Here is a 19549-nt window from a genome sequence, read left to right as displayed (position 1 = left end):
ACTGACACAAGAGAGAAAAAGGTTCATTAAAACTCATGTTGGAGAACTCTCATCACTCTTTTTCCATTGCATTTGGCATTGCCTGAGAGGCTGTTATATATTATGTTTATTTTTAGAGACTATTGTTCTCTTTAAACCTGCTCTGCAACTTGAGGAAAGCAATAATGCTTTCAAACAGAACTTAAATTTACAGAAGCAAGACATTGCATGTTTCTGTTATAGTGAGGGGCTATCTCATGAAAAATCTCTTAAAAATAAGTTTGACTTTGGCAGGGAAGAACAAAAAAAAACCCATAAGGAGAATCACAGACTGCTTTAGGGCATACAGATTGAAAACCTGTGCACCTTTTATGAAGAATGTAATGACATTTATAAGTGCAACCTTCAGCACTTCCTGCTTATTTTAATAATTTCTTTTGAAATGCTGAAAAAGCAAACTAGTTTCATTTAGTTTACTTCCCCCCCCCCCCCAAGATTGACCTACTCTGCTACTCAATGTCCTGCTTGTGTACAGAGCTCATACAAAACTAACGTGTTCTATAATTATACGATTGGAAAGGCAAAATAGGCAAAATATCCTTTCAGAGCTAAATGGTTAGAGTAAATGAATTGGAGTATGTTTCAATTCCTTTCTTAATGAATGTAATATAAACCAATATGAAAATGATGAATTATTTTGGTTTTAGCATAGATCAAAGCTAAAATACAACTAGTTTCAATTAGAACATATTTAAATACACAGAAGAAGTATATGGTTTAACCAGACAAATTGTAAAACAACAAATTTCTGTATTTTGCAAATTGGTAAGCAGATTCAGGGAAAGCCACACATTTTTTTGTTTGCCTGATTTTCTTTGTCCTCCTCTATGTTTCAATCCTAGTCACTTTGCAGGGATAAAATACTAGTTATTGCAGGGACCTTCCTTCTCCGTTTAGGTACCTTGTAGGTTTATCTCATACAGTTAACATCAAATGGACTACAGGATTGTGGTTTCCAGGGGCTATGACTTCAAACCATCTTTGCAAACCTCTAATTTCAGCCCTCAAGACTGTCTTTGGTCAGGTGACCCAGACTGCATCATCCTATTTACTTGTAAAACACGCCATGCTTCTCTTCTTTCCCATTAATACCAGAGCGTCATGACTTGCTTTTGCCTGAACTGAATGTTTGTAGGGAGAAAGAGATTCGTGACTAAATAAAAATTCAGAAAGTAGAGCTGTCATATATTCTACATTGCTGAAGCAGCTAACACATTATAACAGCTGCCAAATTACCTGTAATCAGCATCCACACAATAGAAGGCACTCCGCATACTGATGAAGTTGTGATTAACAACATGGAATTTGTCAATGAAAAAATAAAGATGATTCAGTGCAATATTCACAAAGAATTGCTGTCTGTGAAGTTTCCTGACTTTGGACATAGTAATTTTAGATTGTTGATTTTAGTGATTTTAGATTGTTGTCAGAAATTTGCTAATAGTTTAAAAACATGCCTTGAAAAACTGTGTTCATAACTGCTGAGAAAAGGAAATGTGTTGCAAAATGACGCTTTAATGGAAAAAGTAGTGGGTCTGTCCTCCTGGCTCTTCCCCTCCCTCTTCTGACTATATTAAACCATAAATTTTTTCTTGGCATGTCAGGTCTCTAATTTCCTTGCAATTGTCTGTCTAGATTTTTTTTCCCCTCTCTCTTTCTTTCTTTCCTTATTTTATTCTGCATCCAAGCTCTGTAAAACTTGCTGTAGTAAGCTGTGATAGAAGGGTGCACTAATCACTGTAACACCACCCTTGTTAATCCCCCTGGAATAATGTAGAGAACACATGGGCTTCTCTGTAGAAGAGTTACTAGAAGAAGCATGTCAAGAAAATGTGATTTTTTTTTTGCCTGTGCTCTTTTTTTTTTTCTTTTAATGCCCCCAAAATCTCAGCAGATAAGTAGGTACACTGCATAGAGTATTCTAATTATATCTCATGTTGAATTTCCAGTCTAGGACTTGTCTTGGGACTTTGTGATACAAAAGTCAGCTTAGAAACCAATTTATGGGGGTTTAACCAGCTTGGAGCCCTAGGGTAGTGTCTCGACTGTGGTAAAGTCACAGAAATCCACCTTTGGAATTTGTGAGTTTGTGCTTTGACTCGATCGACTTAAGGCTAGGTCTGAAAAGGAGCCTGGATGCTAGAAGTGCTGAGCTTTTCAACACTTAACACTTAAGACAACTGCAAAGTGTTCCAGAAGTCTGTTTGACCGTGAGGATTCAGTGTCTCGATCATATGCTTACTTGTGACCTCTTAAGGACAGGAGGAGTGGGCCTGCATGGAAGTAGCTGAAAAAAAAATGGTCCTCAAAACTTGATTCCTTCACTGCATCCTTCTTAAGAAGCCAAGCTGAGGGGAGATGTAGACAGCTTTCATTGATAGTGACCTTGGAGCCGCATTTTAACATCCTTTCCTCACCATTTTTTCTCTCAGTCATTAACATAGTGATGAGAGCATGTGTAGACTCAGGTTCATTTCCCTTCTTTGCCTGAAGGGAGCTGAGGGCCAGTTTTCATCTCTCTGGAGAAAGAAACTACCAGTTTTCAGGCAATTTTAAGACAAGAATGCTTTCCTTGCGCCCTGGTGAAGATACACCTGAGGAGAATTCACCACTTGTTGGTTACTGTCTAGGGAAATGATGTTATTTTGGTGTTTGTCTCTCAAGTGGCTTAACTTTCGGGTGTGCTCAGTATCCACGGTGCCTAACTGGTTGAAGAAATAGGGGATACTGGGCAACTTCCATGCTGTGCTTGGAGTAAGAGGTTTAATGTAACTGGGTTACCTGCTGAGTAGTCGAGAGGTAGGTGGATTTCTGAACTAAGGAAGCCTGCAGATCAGGTCAACCTATTTAGCATGAGTTCTGGAAATACAGTATCAAATCTCTTAGCTTAGTTTGGCAACAAAAAAATTAGCTTCCTTACAGGGTTTTGTGAAGAGAGGTATCAACAAAGCCTGTCTTAAAACACCCTCACTGTGTTCTACTGAGACATCTTGTTGTGTCAGAGTTCCTGGTTTGTTCTCTTTCTGCAATGTATTTTGTCAGGTTTTTTTAGACTAATCCATTAACAAAATGGGCTTGTCAAATCTCCTCATCATGGTTTAGAAAAAGAATAAATTTAGTAATTGTGAAGTTATTTGAAGATTAGTCAGTCTCTGTGGTAGTCTAGTATGTTCTGCCAGCAGAGTAGCATCATTAGCCAAATTTAGGGTCTTTGTTTCATCATTGTAATCTTCACTAGTGCTAGCAGAGGCACACAGCTGTAGGGAAGAAGAGCAACTTGAGCCAGAATATGTAAAACCAGAAGTCATATGCAGACAACTCTAATGGCAATGGGGGGTTTTTTTATCATTAAAGAGTATGTAAATTTTTAACAGTTGTGGGGTTTTTGGTTGATTTAAGGATGCAGCAGTTGAGATGGAAAATTTGCAATGCTGTGCATTCTTTTCCTGGTGACATGACAACTGGCAGAACTCATGTGCTGCTCTGATAAAACTTATCAGGGATAATTAACTTGGGGTTTTGGGCTTTTTTAGTGTATACATCTGTCACTAACGTTGAAGCTCGGAAACTAGAAAAATGTGGTTTATTAGGTTAGAAATATCTGAAATGTTTACAAGAGACAGGGAAGAGCTGGGTTCTGATGTCAAGTTATTAGACAAATTTGTATCGATATAGGACTTCTATTTTTTAATAGACAAGCATTTTAAAAGTACAAAGAAAAATTATTCCCTAAGGTCAATAGGCACCCATGTTAAAGGAAGACAAGTCGAACTATTTGTATGTCCAGAGTTGTTCTATGAAAATGAAAGCTGATGTTTTTAGGACTAGGAGAATTCTTTAAACTTTGTAGGTCTGTGTTTTATATGTGTAAAACCCCTTAAAAAGTGAAAGAAGCATGATGGTGTAGGGCACTTATCTAGTGCTATAACTCAGCTATTCTCAATGCTACTGGGAAATAACACTGCTTCTCTAAGATGAGATATTGTCTGAACTATGTAGAATTTACTGCCTCATTTCTGTGGGTTTGCTTCCCTTGGAGCTGGTGCAACATCCTGTCACTGGACCTTGATGACCCCTGTGGCCTGGGTAACTTGAACCCCATGGAGATCATCGTGAAATTATGCAGGGAAAAAATTAGAAGGGCACTTGTGAGACTGCAGCTTGAATACTGTGTTCAGTTTTGGGCCCCTCACTACAAGAAGGACGTTGAGGTGCTGGAGCATGTCCAAAGAAGAGCAGCGAAGCCGGTGAAGGGTCTAGAGCACAAGTCTTATGAGGAGCGGCTGAGGGAACTGGGGTTGTTTAGTCTGGAGAAGCGGAGGCTGAGGGGAGACCTTATCGCTCTCTGCAACTACCTGAAAGGAGGCTGTAGAGAGGTGGGGGTTGGTCTCTTCTCCCAAGTATCTAGCGATAGGATGAGAGGAAATGGCCTCAAGTTGTGCCAGGGGAGGTTTAGACTGAATATTAGGAAATTTTACTTCACTGAAAGGGTTGTCAAGCATTGGAACAGGCTGCCCAGGGAAGTGGTTGAGTCACCATCCCTGGAGGTATTTAAAAGACATTTGGATGAGGTGCTTAGGGACATGGTGTAGTGGTGGACTTGGCAGTGTTAGGTTAACAGCTGGACTTGATGATCTTAAAGATCTTTTCCAACCTAAATGATTCTATGATTTATCTGATTGTATCTGTGGAGAGTGAGGGTAGATGTGTGCTGGAGAGAGGGTGAACAAGCAAAGTCCTTTAGACTCTGGGGTATGAGTGTGTGTCTGCTGCCACACATGAATTGCCATCTGGGGAGTGCCAGCACTCTTCTGCTAGCTAAAGGGAATCAAGGCAAACCAAGGCCTGTGACAGGGAGGAAAATGCTGCATAAAAGCCAGAAATTTCAGTTGCAGTTTTGCACAGCGATTCAAAGAATCCTTAGTAAAGTAGCATGTGAGTGAAGTATCAAGAATCATCGGTAACCAGAACACTGGTCTTAGACATCTCCAGTTGTGCTGGGGAGAAAATGAGTAATTTTATCATCATCTTGTTAATAGAACCACCATGAAGCTGCTTGTTTTCTGAGGGTTTTTTGAAAGGGAGGAAAAATGGCAGTAATGCTGAATGGTGTCTTGCCAACAGCACAGACCTATACAGCCAAGTCTACATGGTCATGCAATTAGTTTTTGCAGAATGAAAAAGACAGTTCAAAGGACTAATAAGCATGCAGAATAAATTATGAGAGGGCAGAGAAAGCAATGAGCTTCAGTGGATTCAATGGTAAATCAACAAAGTTGTAAAGAGAATATAGCAAACGTAAGTAAAACCAAGAAGGTCAGAGATATGTGTCCTGTCCCCATCCCCCCTCCCCCATTAGAGATTCTTAGAACTAAATTTCATCAAAAGGCAATGCTAAAAATCTGTTAAAAATAGATATATTTTTAAATAGGTGTTCAAAAAAATGTAGTATGGAAGAAAAATTTCAGCAGCACGCTACACAGGTACAATGTCAGTGTTTTCTGACTGCTTCCACAGAAGTCTCTAGCTGGCAAAATGTCTGCTTTGAAGCAGACATGTCGGCATGAAGAGTCGTGGCCGTGGACTTCAATACCGTTGCTCTTGGCAGAATTCTCCTGGGCAATCTCCCATTCCACTTTTGTATGTGTGGTACTGCAAATATGTGATACTCTAGACTTCCCATCAGCCTGGTCATCTGTCAGGGGCTTATTCCTGTGATTCACCAAGCAACCAAGAACAATGAAGTTCTGTTTACTCATCCCTCACTTGCTTTCCTCTACTTCCTAAAACATACTGGATCTCCATTTCTTCTTTACATGCATAGGATTGGTCTTGGAAGATGAATTTTCCACTGAGAATAAATATAAAAATTTACCATGGTTTCCTGCAAGCAATAAAGAAATGAGAGAGGGGATAAAATCTTGAATTAATAGCAAATAGCCAGCACTATTTGACTATATGACTAAAATTTTGTGAAGAAGACAATTGAAAAATGTATCTGGGTGATCAGTTTGTCACAATAGAGTAAAAAGACTAACTCAAATATAGTTACAGGCCTTGAAATCTCTGTCCAAAATATTTTAAAGGCTTCTATTTGTTTTGTTGCCTTTAAAAGAAGATTTGATTCATAATTTTTTTTTGTGACAACAGAAAAAACAAACTGTAAATTTGTAAATGATTCATTTGCAACATTCAGTATGCTTCAAGAAGTTTGGTTCTAAAACACATGGTTCTGTCCTTCCTAAGAAGCTTGGAAGCACAGTGCCTGGAAAAAAACCCCACAACTTGCCATCAAAATTTCATGTGTTTCTTCTTCATTTTTAGATGAAGAAAAGAGTGGGCGAGGCTCTTTGGTAGGAATGGTGACCACCTGCAGAGTTGCAAGGCTCTTGACTGTAGCTGAGGCTGCCTACTCCCCTCAGAGGCAAATTAATCTCTGGGCAGTGCCCTGTGCTTCAGTTGTTATGCTTAAATCATTAACCTACAATGTGAACATTTTCGGGAATGGAATAGCGTGATTTGTATCTTTTGCATAATTATTTTGGTAGTACTTGAAGGAATAACCTTAAAGTGTCATAATTTCTACAAATATGTATGCTGAAAAGTAATAAAAGTTTCAGACCTAGCACGGAGAGCTAATGTCTCATCAAGGTTACTGTTTAAGTTTACTATTTTCTGCTCAGCATCTGAATAACATGCAATAAAGCAATGCAGTTGTTTGGAAAATAATGTAAAACAACGAAATATGAGATTCATCCAGCAAATGGAGGTAAGTGTATTGCAGAGAAGGTGATTGATTTGGGGGTTTTTTTAGTGCTTCCAAGTTCTGTTTTCAAGGTGATTTTACATTCTTGAAAGTTCTCTACTTATTTTTCAAGGACTAAAGGACTCAATATTGTTGTGCTGTGGGGTTTTTTGATTTTTTTTTTGTTGTTTCATTTTTGTTATAATCCGCATTTTAAACATAAGGGACCAATTTTCCTGTGTGGTGTTTGGGTTTTGTTTAATTTTGGTTTTTAAACTGTGTGTTGTCTCCTGTGTGGTGTTTGGGTTTTGTTTTATTTTGGTTTTTAAACTGTGTGTTGTCACCTGTGTGCTTTTAAAGAGGGAATAAAATGCTATCAAAACAGAACAGCAGTGTTTCACATCTGTTTTGCACCTGGTTCAGAAGGTATAAATCTTAACACACAGTACACATCATGTTCTCTTATTCTTCATTCTTGACCAGATTTTGTTCTTTTTTATGGAAAATAAAGCAACTTAAAATATTTTTCTGTTTGTTTGTTGCTGTAGGTGGTTGCCAGATAAATCTTTACTTGTTTATAGCTATAGTGGCAAACCTTTTTAAGACAGGTCTTTGCTTTTGCTCACATGGAAGTTCATATACTTTAAAAATAAATAAAATCAAAATAAATTTTATTTTGTTTTTGCAACAAAATAAACATGATGCGGAAGTACACACAATCTTAATGGACGCTCTATCTTTATGCCATGATCTGATATATGGACAGATTGGTTGCACTGTGTGCTAACAAAACCAGAGCTATTAAAGGTAAATGTTTCTTTCATGGGGATCATAACTAATGTATAGACTGAACACCCAGGGATTTTATAAAATTTGAGGAATTTGATAAATTCAGATATTGCAATCTGAACCCAAACTATTTGGGTTCAGATTGTAATAGGGTTACCTTTAATTTTTTAAGTCCTCTTGTGAGGATAATATGGGAGGATTGTAATCATGCTTTCTTCTTGTAGCATCTGACTATCTAGATAGACGAACCCTGCAATGTTACTCGAAGTGTTACCTTTTGGAAGACAGCAGCTGGTATTTTCTTCTTTCCTACAGGCTATGACAGTCTCTTGCCAGATTGGGGTATTGTGCCTCTTGTTTTCAGACAGATTTGGCTAGTTCATGAGTTTTCAGCTCTGGTGTCTGTCACCTTTTTGTGGCAGTAATCCGTCTACACCCATCTGTGCAAAAGTAAGAGGTTAGTCAGGTATTGAAGTGGAAAGGAAACAAGATAGCAAGTTGCATTAAGTGGAATTCACAAATGAATGTTAAATGGGGGGAAAAAAAAAACCTTACCTGATAAAGAAACCTCTCTGGTGGAGAAAAGCAGCTGGGAAATGAAGTTGTTGAAAGAGCAAAGAAGGGGAGGTGATTGCTAAGAGCAGACATAGGTTGATGAGCCTTTGGGTAGATCTTAATTTTGTCCCTATCATGTTGGTAGTTTGCAAAAAAAAAAAAAAAAGTGGGGGGGAATGCCATCTCTGTGTTTACAGGCAAATATACTCCTTGTTTTTAAAAAAAAGAAAAAAGAAAAAAATATGATCTCATAGACCTCCTTCACAGAGAGCTAGAACAAAACATAATAATCTGTTTCTGCTTTGGAGGGCAGCTTCTGAGCTGTATGCAAATCTGTGGCTTGTAGAAATCTTAAACAAAATTCACATATTTCAGGAACCCTAAGTGAATTCACTCTGTCACTATTGCTGATTGACTAGAAATAGTGTGAAGGATACAGAAACCTCATTATTTTAGGCTTTTTGTATCACCATGCAATGCAAGACAATAAATTAATAAAAAAATCCTGAGGAAAGTCCAAGACATACACTTACTTTTTTGGAATATATTTTCTCATGTAATTCTGCATTGCCAAAGCAGCTGCTTATACTGGATTCACATATAAAAAATAATTCAATGTTTGTTGAGCTGGATATGATATCAAATAAAAAAAGAAAACCCGCATTAGTTTCACTTATTTTATAATTTAATGTTTGAATGTAAAGTCAGAATTTATGCAACTGGAGTTAGTAAATAAAGTTTTGCTTATCCTTAATGATTTTCTGTATTTGTGGTTTTTTGTGGTGTTTTTTCTCTTCTAATTTTGTAATGAAATTGTCACCTTTAAAGAAAGGTACACCATTATTTAGCACACAAGATTCAAATGCTTTTTGTGTCTTTTAAATAAAGTTCCTTTAACCTCTGTTTTTTATATTATTAGTATCATTATTACTGTGTAGTACTTGAAGAATTTAGCGTCCTTTATCTTGGCAACTCTGGATCAATTAAGATTGAGGCACAAAAAGTATTTTGGCTTGCAGATCTTCTGTTGATTTAAATCATTAACTTATTTGCAAGAGTATTTCAGTGTCTTCCATGTCCTCCTCTCATGGAATATTTAGTTACAGTAATATTTCAAATATATATTTTTTTTTAATGCAGTGGCATACTACAGTGGGAGAAACTGGTCAGCATCACAGCTACTGTTCTTCTACTCCTTTGACTTTGCTCTCAGAAATATACGTATCAATTCCTATTGAAAATGGGAATTCAGTGGCTCTGTACAAACACTTAACCATATGCATGAGTTTCCTTACCATCAGTCTAAAGGAATTCTTATGCTGAATCTGTGACTTGAATGAAAGATTGGTCAAAAGGAGTATAAAAACCCATAAACCTTGCTGAAAGTCAGTTCCAACACAACTGTTCAGAGCCATTTTGTTTCACATTTCCTTGGAGTTTAAAATAATAATAAAAAAGCAATTAAGAGGTCTGTCTCTCCCTCCCTTCAGTCTAGCCCAAATTTCTGAACTCGAGGTCTCTTTGTTCAGCTTGGCTCACTGGTCATTAAAGCTCCATGAAACATGAAAAGCATTTGGGAAAGGTCTCAGTACAGCAATTTGAAATTAACCCAGGTGAACTACAGTTTGCTTATCCTATATTGTAGATTTTGGAGGTTTTACTTATTATCATTATGAGGCTGCAAACTTGTTGTTGCATTTATAGTTCTGAGTTAATATATGCTTTGGAAAAGAACTGGAGTTAAAATAACGCTTATATATAATGATTAACTGATTAAAATCAATTATCAACTTATATCACTTATACAAATTTTTCATTGCTTTAGTTTTGAATGTTTAATATTCCCTCTCTTGCCCATGTTTTAATATGTTCTGCTTGCCTCAAAAGAAAACATTGTTTCCTGTTGCATACGTATTGGGAAGGGGAAAAAGGCATTTTAAAAAAAATTGTTCAGAGGACTTCACCGTTGCCTCTAGAACAGAATCTAAAACACCTTAGATTAATTTTCGGTGATGATGTTCTGAGTTTGTGAGAAAAAGAATGAGTTTCATAGGATCTGCACAGGTGGAAGCCTGCATCATTTCAACAATCCCTCCTGTTCTTTTTGTATCTATCTGTGTTTTAGCAAAATGACTCGCCAGTGTTGAACCCTAGATTTAATAGTCTGGGCTTCTAGTGTTTAGATGGGAATGAATTAATCTGGTCAGTGTCTGACAACTCAGGAAATTGGAGAATTTTAAGTATTAGTCTTTTTTTTTTCTTCTGTACTTCAATTTTGTACACTGAAAGAGGAACAATTCGAGGTATTACATGGTTAACAGAATGTTAACCTAATTTTGGCTTAGTTTAGGACTGACAAGAGTGATGTTTGCAAGCTGTGGGAAAGGAGGGGTTGTGTGCAGGACAGAGCTGTCACTAAGGTAGTGGTGCCTGGCTGCAGCCCTCTGCTGGGAACACAGCACACCCCAAGAGAAATTTTCGTTTGGCAGATTCAAGTTCGCCTTTTGAATAACAGGAGCCAAATCAACCGGAGCACTGTTTTGTCAGTCTACACCAAAGAGTTCGATAGCACCCTGATGCTAGTTTTGAGGGTGCGGGAAAAGAGGAGGGATGGGGTATTTCTGTGGATAATTTTCTGTACTGTGGAAATAGTTGGGCTGACAATGTTTCAGTGCAAGCCTAAGTCAAGCCTATAGCTATGGGCTGTACTGAAGATAGAAAGTGTGTCTTACAAGCAGGAAGTCAGCCGTCAGGAACACGGCTTTGGTGAGAAAGCGCTGACTGAGTAACTGATGAATGGCCCTTGGCCAGCTCCTGGGGAAACACAGAGGGAGTGCGTGTCTTGTGCCCTCCCCGTTACACCGCAGCGGCTGGTTGAGGTGACATGGAGGGGAGGTGTTAAGGGGTATTCATCTGCAGTGTGCCACCAACCGTGCAAAACTGCTAGAAGGCAGGATCTGTGCCTGACGCTATCCACGAAGCTGCTTGGACTATGTGCGATGGTGTGCCAATGTCTGAAGTTATGCACACACAGACCAACCAAGGTGATTTAAATCAGGTATGAAGTATCAAAACCAACTTGAATAATCAGCAAGTTGTGGATTGCCTTTCCGCAGGCACTTGGTGATACATAAAACCCATTTCAAATAAAACAAACTCTTTTTCTAAAACGCAAGAGCTGGAGTTAGTACGTAAGTGCACTTCTGTTGAAAGGCAATAATTACTTGTGTAGAAGTATTTCATTAAATGAACAGTGTATTGAGTGGGTTAAATTTGCAGTGGTTCTTGACACTTTTTACAGGTTTCTCCTATTTTAAGTATGACAGCAATGAATGCATTTTGCATAGCTATCGACGTGCTGTCACTGCACGTTTACTTTTTAAACAGAACCCTTTTCCCTGAAATTACTCAGCGTTGTGGGCTAAGTCTTTAGCTCTGCTCTATTGCCTGGAATCATCCTGGCACTACAAAGCAATTTTTAAAATTGTCTTAACTGGACACTTGGGATTTTCTTTGCTGTGATGCTACATCACTGTTTAAGAGCTCATCGCTGGTGTGGCCCTCACCTGCTGGAAAGTGGTAATTTAATCACTGACAATAGAATAACGTGCTTTAATTTGAAGATGCAAACACAGTTAGGGTAGAATAATGAGTCAGTTCCTTGATCATGTAGATGGTAGCAGCACCATTGACTTCAGTGGACCTGTGCTATTATACATCAAGTGAGAATTTGACTCAAAGCCTGACTAATGAACTCATTTAACTCCTGTGACTCAGAAATATGACTTTTTTTTCTTACTGTAGCGTAAAGGGTGAGGTGTATTTAAACAGATTTAATTAACCTGTCTAAATTTGATCATCTGACTAATAGGTGTTCCTGTTCATTTAGGAAGGAGGCAGAATCAGTGTGTTTTCTAATTAAGAACTAAACTTAAGGCTGTGTGCCTGTTTGAAATATGTAGTATTTGGATTGGAAGGGGAGATTTGGAAAGAAAAAGAAAGCCAGCTGAACACTTAATAGAAAGGAACTTGGCCAGGAAGGAAACATAAGCATTGCTGGTCATTACTGCAAGATAACAACAAAAAGATTAGAGAATATACTTTTATTTCATGTATTTTGCAGTGGTCCTGTGTGAGGGTTTGCACACCTGGTGTTTTACTTCTCTTTCAAATTTTCTTCTCATTTGATTTACTTCTTTCTCATGGTTCTCCCTGTGACAACTGAAGCTGTGGGAAGGCTGGGTTTAAGGTTATTTCTTTCAAGAGAGCTCTGATTCATCCCACTTCTGCCTCCAGCTTAAATAAAGCATTTACAATATAATTGTGATTTTTTTTTTTTCTTCTTCTTTGTTTTCCTTCCCTGTTCTCCTCAGTCCCCTGTGCCTAACAGCTCAGGGCCTCCTTGTCTCCTCTGCTGAACTTACCACCTGCTTCCGTGCCCTTGTTATGTGTTTTACCAATTTTGCTGCTACTGTGGCATTTCTCTGAATCATGGGGAAATTTTCTCTTATTTCCCTCCCCTTGGGCAACTTTGTTTTCCCTTCGACTCAGTCTGAACCACTGTTGTCTCTCTCTTCCTCCTCCTGCCCCCAAAACCATCATCCCCTTCTCTGTGAGATGAAGTGACATTGCAAATGCTCTCTCTCTCTGGCTCTTGGTTGTTCTTGGGACATTTCTTTGCTTCTGGGTTCCCTGTGTGTGCTCTGACCTTGTTACAGCTACTCTTCTTTCTCCTCTTCTCTCCGGGATGCTCTGGAACTACTGCGAGGGGTATTTAGGGCAGCACAAATCAGGCACGTGAGTAAATCTTGATGATACTGTTCCTTTATAAACTGACTGTGACCATCCTGATCAGAAACATATGCTATCTCTGGCCACTACTGTCATTATTTCTTGTGCTTGCCTTTTTGTTACATAAACCTGATCTCAATTTCTGCTTTTTAGAGCCACTTTTGCTCTGGATCCTTGTTTGCCATGCAACAGTGGGATGACTTTTCTGTTCTCTTTGTGTCTCTCAGTTCGTGAGATTGATCTTATTTTACTGAAATTTGCTGTTTTGAGGGTTTTGTAGAGAATGTTTTTTTTTCAGTTTGCTAGTAACTGAAAAAGTAAGAATTGCAAAGAGTTTTAAAAGGTATAGTGAATAATCATTACCCTTCTTGTTCTCTAAAAATTAATGATTTTTAGAGATTTTCAGACTTCTGTCTTGTTTTCTCCTCTCTTGTCATCTTCCCAAGCTGGAGAATCCCAACCTATTTAATCTTGCCTCGTAAGAAGACAGGTTTTGTACTTGTGATCATCCATTCCCAGCACTACTCTAAAGCTTCTTAAATTGGGAAGGACCAAAATTTAATGCGTCCCTCAAAATGTAGATACACCTTGACTTACATAGCAGCACAGTGATGTTTTATTACCTTTCTAATGATTCTTAGCATTCTGATTGCATTCCTGGATATCTGCTGAGTACTGTCTCTAGTACGTACTTTTATTTTTCCCTAGCACATATGATTTATAATTCTGGCCAGTAACTGAAGAGAACATGTCAGTGGACTGACGATTTCAGGTAGGCAAAAACACAAACCATAGAATTTGGGTAAAATACTGCAATTAATAAACTGGTATAACTGAGTTTAAGTGTATGTATCAGCTAAAGCATTAGCGATCACTGTGATGGGAGTGCTAAGAAGACTAATTTATCAGGACAGTTCTAAACTTTAAAACTAAACTTTACTAAGCGAGGCAATCACTAAATCCATACCTCCTGCTAAGAGTTTTTTGTATATTATTACTCTTTGTCACTGTCTATTCAAAGCAGTCAGTCCTTAAAACTCACATTCTGCGGAAGTTCTGAGTATACAATACCATAGAGCTGATGCAGTAGGAGATGACAAATGCTGGTAACACAAACATCATTAGCATGAGCCAAGACAGCCTGAGGTTTTCCCACCTTCCCATTCTGCTCTTCGGCTTTTCACAGCCGGTCTGGAGGAATTTTTCTTTTACTATTCTAAATCATAACCAAGTGCTTGGCAGAGGAAAATGCTGGGAGGAGTTGGACGGCTCAGAGGAGCACTCAGGAATTCAGATACAGTTGATCTTAGGATCCTTTTGACCTAACCCTACTCTTGGCAGCATGGGTAGAAAGGACTCCCCTTTGCTTTGGTGTCAGGCAGGTCCTTACAGAGCTCTGCTGTTTTAATGGTAGATCATATGAATCAGTGCACCCAAAAACACAGAGAGAAGTTCTCTTTGTGTTGGGAACTGCAAATCTCAACTCACGCAGCACTCATTCAAGGCCAGCAGGCACTGGCTGCACAGTTCAAGGAGGCCAATATTAACATTCTGTGTGATAACGGCTGTCAACTTTGGAAAACTAAATTTTTAGAAAATTTCATATTTGTGAGAATTAGCAACATAAATTAAAAAAAAAAAACCCTGAACTACTGGTACATTGCTAATGTCAGAAGAATTTTAGTTGAGGTTAAGGACCAAAAGGCAAAGAACACATACCGTGGCTGATCTTCAGTTACTGTAACTTTACTGTAACTTGTTGTAGTTTGTAATTTCAAGCCAATGGAGCTATAAGAATTTACACTGGCTGAGAAACTCCTTAGTTTTTAAAAATACATCAACACAATTAAGTTCTGCAAATATGGCATTTCAGCAGCCAGGAATAAGAACGGTTTAAGTGGATTCTGTGTACTGAACAAGTGAAACATTTTTGGTGGGAATTCTGGATATGATGAGCACTGTAGAATAAAAAAAAAGTATTTAGGCACTTTAGGCATCAAATTCAAATACTTTGGCTACGTTTCTTAATGTACATATACACTCATATAGATGTATGCTAAGCATCTCTCTCTCTCTCTCTCATTAAATTCAGTTGCATCAGTCTAACTACAGTATTTTACCCAAATTATATGGTTTGCATTTTGCAAACCTAAAATTGTCAGAATATAGCTGTAAATAATATATCCATATATATGCAGAAATAGATGTTTTCAAGTAAAGATGGAAAGCTATGTTATAAATTCTTACTAGAACACCGGAATTACTGTATACAGCATTTTACATATGCCCTTGAGAAATGAAGCTTTCAAAGATTTAAAAAATTTGAAGAGAAGAAAAAGAAAGTGGCAGCAGCTTGTCAACAATACTTAACAAAGTACTTAAAATCTTCACAAATTTTATATTGGGAAAAAATTATACTTTTTTTGCATTCAAAATAGAGAGAATTCAAAAAAGTGAGTTTAAAGCATCAGCTAATGGAATACGGCATCTGGCATACTGCCAGATTTGCAAGGAAGAGATTGCTATGACTTCAAACGAAAAAGTTGCTATGACTTCAAACAAAATGTTTCAGGTTGTTTGGTGATCTAAAATACTTGGGTTTAATTCAAAACAACTCTTAAGAAAATACATTTAAAATTTTCCACTTTCTACTACATCAACCTGAAATTTTCCCTGAAGGAAAAAAAAAATCAATTACTGGGAAAGCATTTTGAAAATTCCCAATGAGATTAAATTAGTATACTTTTAAATTTGAATTTTATCTATCTCTGTTTCATTATAAAGGGCTGTGAAGCCATTATCAATATGGATATGCAGCCATTTACAAACTCCTTTAATACTGTCAAATTGGTATTAAGAGTTTTGACTCCTGTATAGAACTCATCTATAGTATATTCTGATTATATTGTAAATTTTGTTGTTGGCCTCAGAATTGTTGTGAGGAGGGAGAGTTATCTAATTTCTACAAATATTGTTCTAATTTTCCACATTTTTTTCCTTTAGTCATGCAACACAAGCTCCATAGCATCTGTACGTTGCAATCACAACTGTTTGCAAAATTGATAATGTGGAAGTGCATCTGAAAATTACATGCACAAATTTTCTACTCATTGTACTGATAAGCCACTAGAGCTGTATCATACTAATAATTTCATTGCAAAGTTGGGATGGTTCATCACTACAAAGAACTGAATTTTCCTGTAGTAGGGGCTAGGAATTGAAATGAAATCATATACCAAAATGCATGAGGTGTTTTATCTAGAGCTTAAGAACTTCTTCTCTAAAAAGGAAGCTCGTCACCTGGAAGTGACAGCTGAATAAAAACACCTAATCTCATCAGATCATTAAATAATTGCAATCTACTAATGTGATTCAGCAAGAAAAAGACATGTGTGGCTGTAATTTTATGACTAAAGAGAAAGGGAAGTGCTAGCACAACCCCACGCATCGCTGGCAGTACTGTGTCCTGGTCCCCCCTCTTCCTGAATGAGGACTGTAAACATGTGCAGAGAGAGCTCTGGGGTAACCAGAGGAGGGGAGATGGCACACGCAGGAGGAGATTAAAAGATCCTCTTGTGTTTTGCCAATCAGAAAAAACAAACAAACAAACAAAACCCCCCAAAAAACCCAAAACCTTCAAACATACAGCACAACTGCAGAAAAGAGCCCAAAAAACTACAAACTGGTCAGGAATACATCAAGTTGGAAATGTGAAGGATGTCCTTAAATGTAAACATCATGCAGAAATAGCCTGTCAGAGCAGTACTAAAGGTGTAAAGAATCCTTGAAGACTATGTTTGACCAGTTTATGGAGTAGATTAAGCAGTTTTTGAGGTAGTAGGCAGGTGGAGTCAGTGTCTTGGGGGTTCCCTTGCTGTTTCTACCCTACAAAATACTAAATTGTATTGAAGGCACACTCAAATTATACTCCAAAAAGTACAGATGCCACAGAAATGCTCAAGGGCTAATCTGTTTAATATTAAAGATTTTAGCTGGACAACATAATTAAAAATGCAAACAAAAGTTGTGCTTTTAAAAGACTTTCTAAATCAGTATTTTGGAGCTTGGTATTGTGATCTGCTGGATGCTTGTAACACCACAGTTCTGTGAAAGTTCAGGGTGTCAGCCCCTCACGTGGTTGTACTTTCTTTCATTTCTGATTTGGTTTGATTTAATTACGTTGGGTTTCTTTGAAACCGCCAAGTTACTTTGTGTGATAATACAGGTCTCTTATGCATAGGGGGTTGCAGACTTTGCATAAATATTCAGAAAGGGAATTTTAATAAGCAGATTTTACTATGCGTGCCAGGAACAATAATTTACAACCTAATACCAACTGACTGTGTTTCAGGACACAATTAGTGAATTAGGTGTCAGCACTTACATATTTCAGTGATGGTTATGTACTTTTTAAGAAGTCTTCTAAGCTCATATGTGCTATTTAGATACCTAATTATTATAGGAAATCTGCCTCCTGATTTTTAAATCTATTCAGCACCATTAAAAAAAGTCAGAAAAGAGGAGGGCAGCTTGCTAGCAGTATAAATCACAGAAACGAGTTTATAAGAAATAGTCTAAGTTGTTTTTATGATAAAAGATTCAACTTGGGATCTGTGCGTATTTTCTGAAGCTCACGATGCCATTCTGACAGAAATACCTCATTAAAATATTTCCATCTGTATTATACGAAAGGATACCTAGTACAAGTTTCAGGTCTCTAATACGGTGCCAGAAAGCCTCCGAAGTAGGATGTTTGTTTTTGTTTGGTGTCGTGGTTTAACACCAGCCGGCAACCAAGCCCCACCCAGCTGCTCGCTCGCTCCCCGCCGCAGGGTGGGATGGGGGAGAGAATCAGAAGAGTAAAAGTGAGAAAACTCGTGGGTTGAGATAAAGATAGTTTAATAGGGAAAGCAAAAGCCGCACACATAAGCAAAGTAAACCAAGGAATTCGTTCACTACTTCCCATGGGCAGGCAGGTGTTCAGCCATCTCCAGGAAAGCAGGGCTCCATCATGCGTAATGGTTACTTGGGAAGGCAAATGCCATCACTGCAAAAGTCCCCCCCTTCCTCCTTCTTCCCCCAGCTTTATATACTGAGCATGATGTCATATGGTATGGAATAGCCCTTTGGTCAGTTTGGATCAACTATCTTGGCTGTGCCCCCTCCCAACTTCTGCACCTGGCGGAGCATGGGAAGTTGAAAAGTCCTTGACTGGTGTAAACATTACTTAGCAACAACTCAAACATCAGTGTGTTATCAACATTATTCTCATACTAAAATCCAAACCACAGCACTATACCAGCTACTAGGAAGAAAATTAACTCTATCCCAGATGAAACCAGCACACGTGGAAAAGGGAACCAATTACAGCCTCTATGCGACAGCTTCGGCAGCAGACAGGGAAAGTTGGTTGAGGTGTGGGCATTGCCCCGCGGGTGAGCCTTGGGCTCCTGAGGAGCCGTAAGTAACTGCCAGGGTACTTCTTGCAATATCAGCGGGCGCTGCTCTACCTCTGGTACTTGAGTGAGGGCTGCCTGTCATCTTACAACTCAAGCAGAGGCCTACTTGATCCTAAACATAAGTATGCTTACATGCTATAATGGTTGAAGCGTTTTTGTACCCAGTAAAAACAATATTGTCATTGCTAATAACCTTAAGCTCGCTGTGCCTCATGTGAACAGGCATTATGCTAACAGTGCAGGGCCCAGTCCCGGCCTTTTATTAGGCTCGTTATCAACTAATTATGAGGACTTGCTGTGCAAATAGGGTCATGGTGATGTGATGATGTTGGACAGCCTAAGTGTAGGGGTAACAGCAAAGGCCTTGGAAGCATGGGCACAGGGTGCAAGCAGAGGCCCCACAGCCACCGTGCCCCACTGATGGGCAATGAAAAGGGAAGCCTGGAGATCTGGGAAAAGGCTGGTTTTGCTTGAAGAAAAGTAGCCAAGCAACAGAATGAGGCATCGGCTGTGGCCTGGGAAAGTAACACCCGGCCAGCACCTTGCAGCAGGTGGTGCAGGCCAAGGGGTGGCAGTGGTCTGCAAAATCAAATGTCTGACAAAAGGACAAGATCCCAAATGGAGGAGAGGGCAGGTCCTCCTTTTGATTCTGGCTCCACTCCTGGATGAGCCCTCTTGAGTCTGTTTGCTTTGCCCTTGAGGGTTGAGACCATCAAAGTTGAGGTCACCATCAGCTCAATGAAATTGGAAGATCTGAACAAAAAAAAAAGCACCCCAAAGAATTTCTTCTGTGGTGTTAAAATGAATGTGTAATTTCCTGTCTCATCATTTATAATGTCATGTTTGCATAATCTCCAAAATACATCTGTGTTGCACCTTACTGACAGAATATCCTTAGCTTATATTTTCTGAGTTGTGGTTAGCAGTTTTCTGTTTACATCAAGCCCTGGATTGTAGAGTAGCAGATTGCGTGGGGCATAGCTCCATCTATCAGAGCAACCTACACTATAGTAGACTATAGTAGGTATATTAGTATACTATCCTAGTATGGTGAACTATGAGAACTGTGTAACTAAGGAATAGTGTATACAAAATGCAATATACAGGTGAGCCATAGGATTGACTTCTAAATTCTGCAAAGTGCTTTGTTCTGGTCTAATACTAGTAATTG

The 19549-nt window shown here is 38.5% G+C and overlaps 1 protein-coding gene across 1 annotated transcript in view; it reads left to right on the top strand.

Annotated features, from left to right (window-relative positions):
• GALNTL6 (polypeptide N-acetylgalactosaminyltransferase like 6) overlaps nt 1–19549 on the top strand; it is a 489200-nt gene that overhangs the window by 18412 nt on the left and 451239 nt on the right. The gene's annotated exons all lie outside the window — the stretch shown is intronic.

Source organism: Ciconia boyciana, chromosome 5 (genome assembly GCF_034638445.1).
Source record: "Ciconia boyciana chromosome 5, ASM3463844v1, whole genome shotgun sequence".
Lineage (NCBI taxonomy): Eukaryota > Metazoa > Chordata > Aves > Ciconiiformes > Ciconiidae > Ciconia > Ciconia boyciana.
Note: the sequence above shows the minus strand (reverse complement) of the source record. Positions and strands in the feature narration are given on the sequence as shown.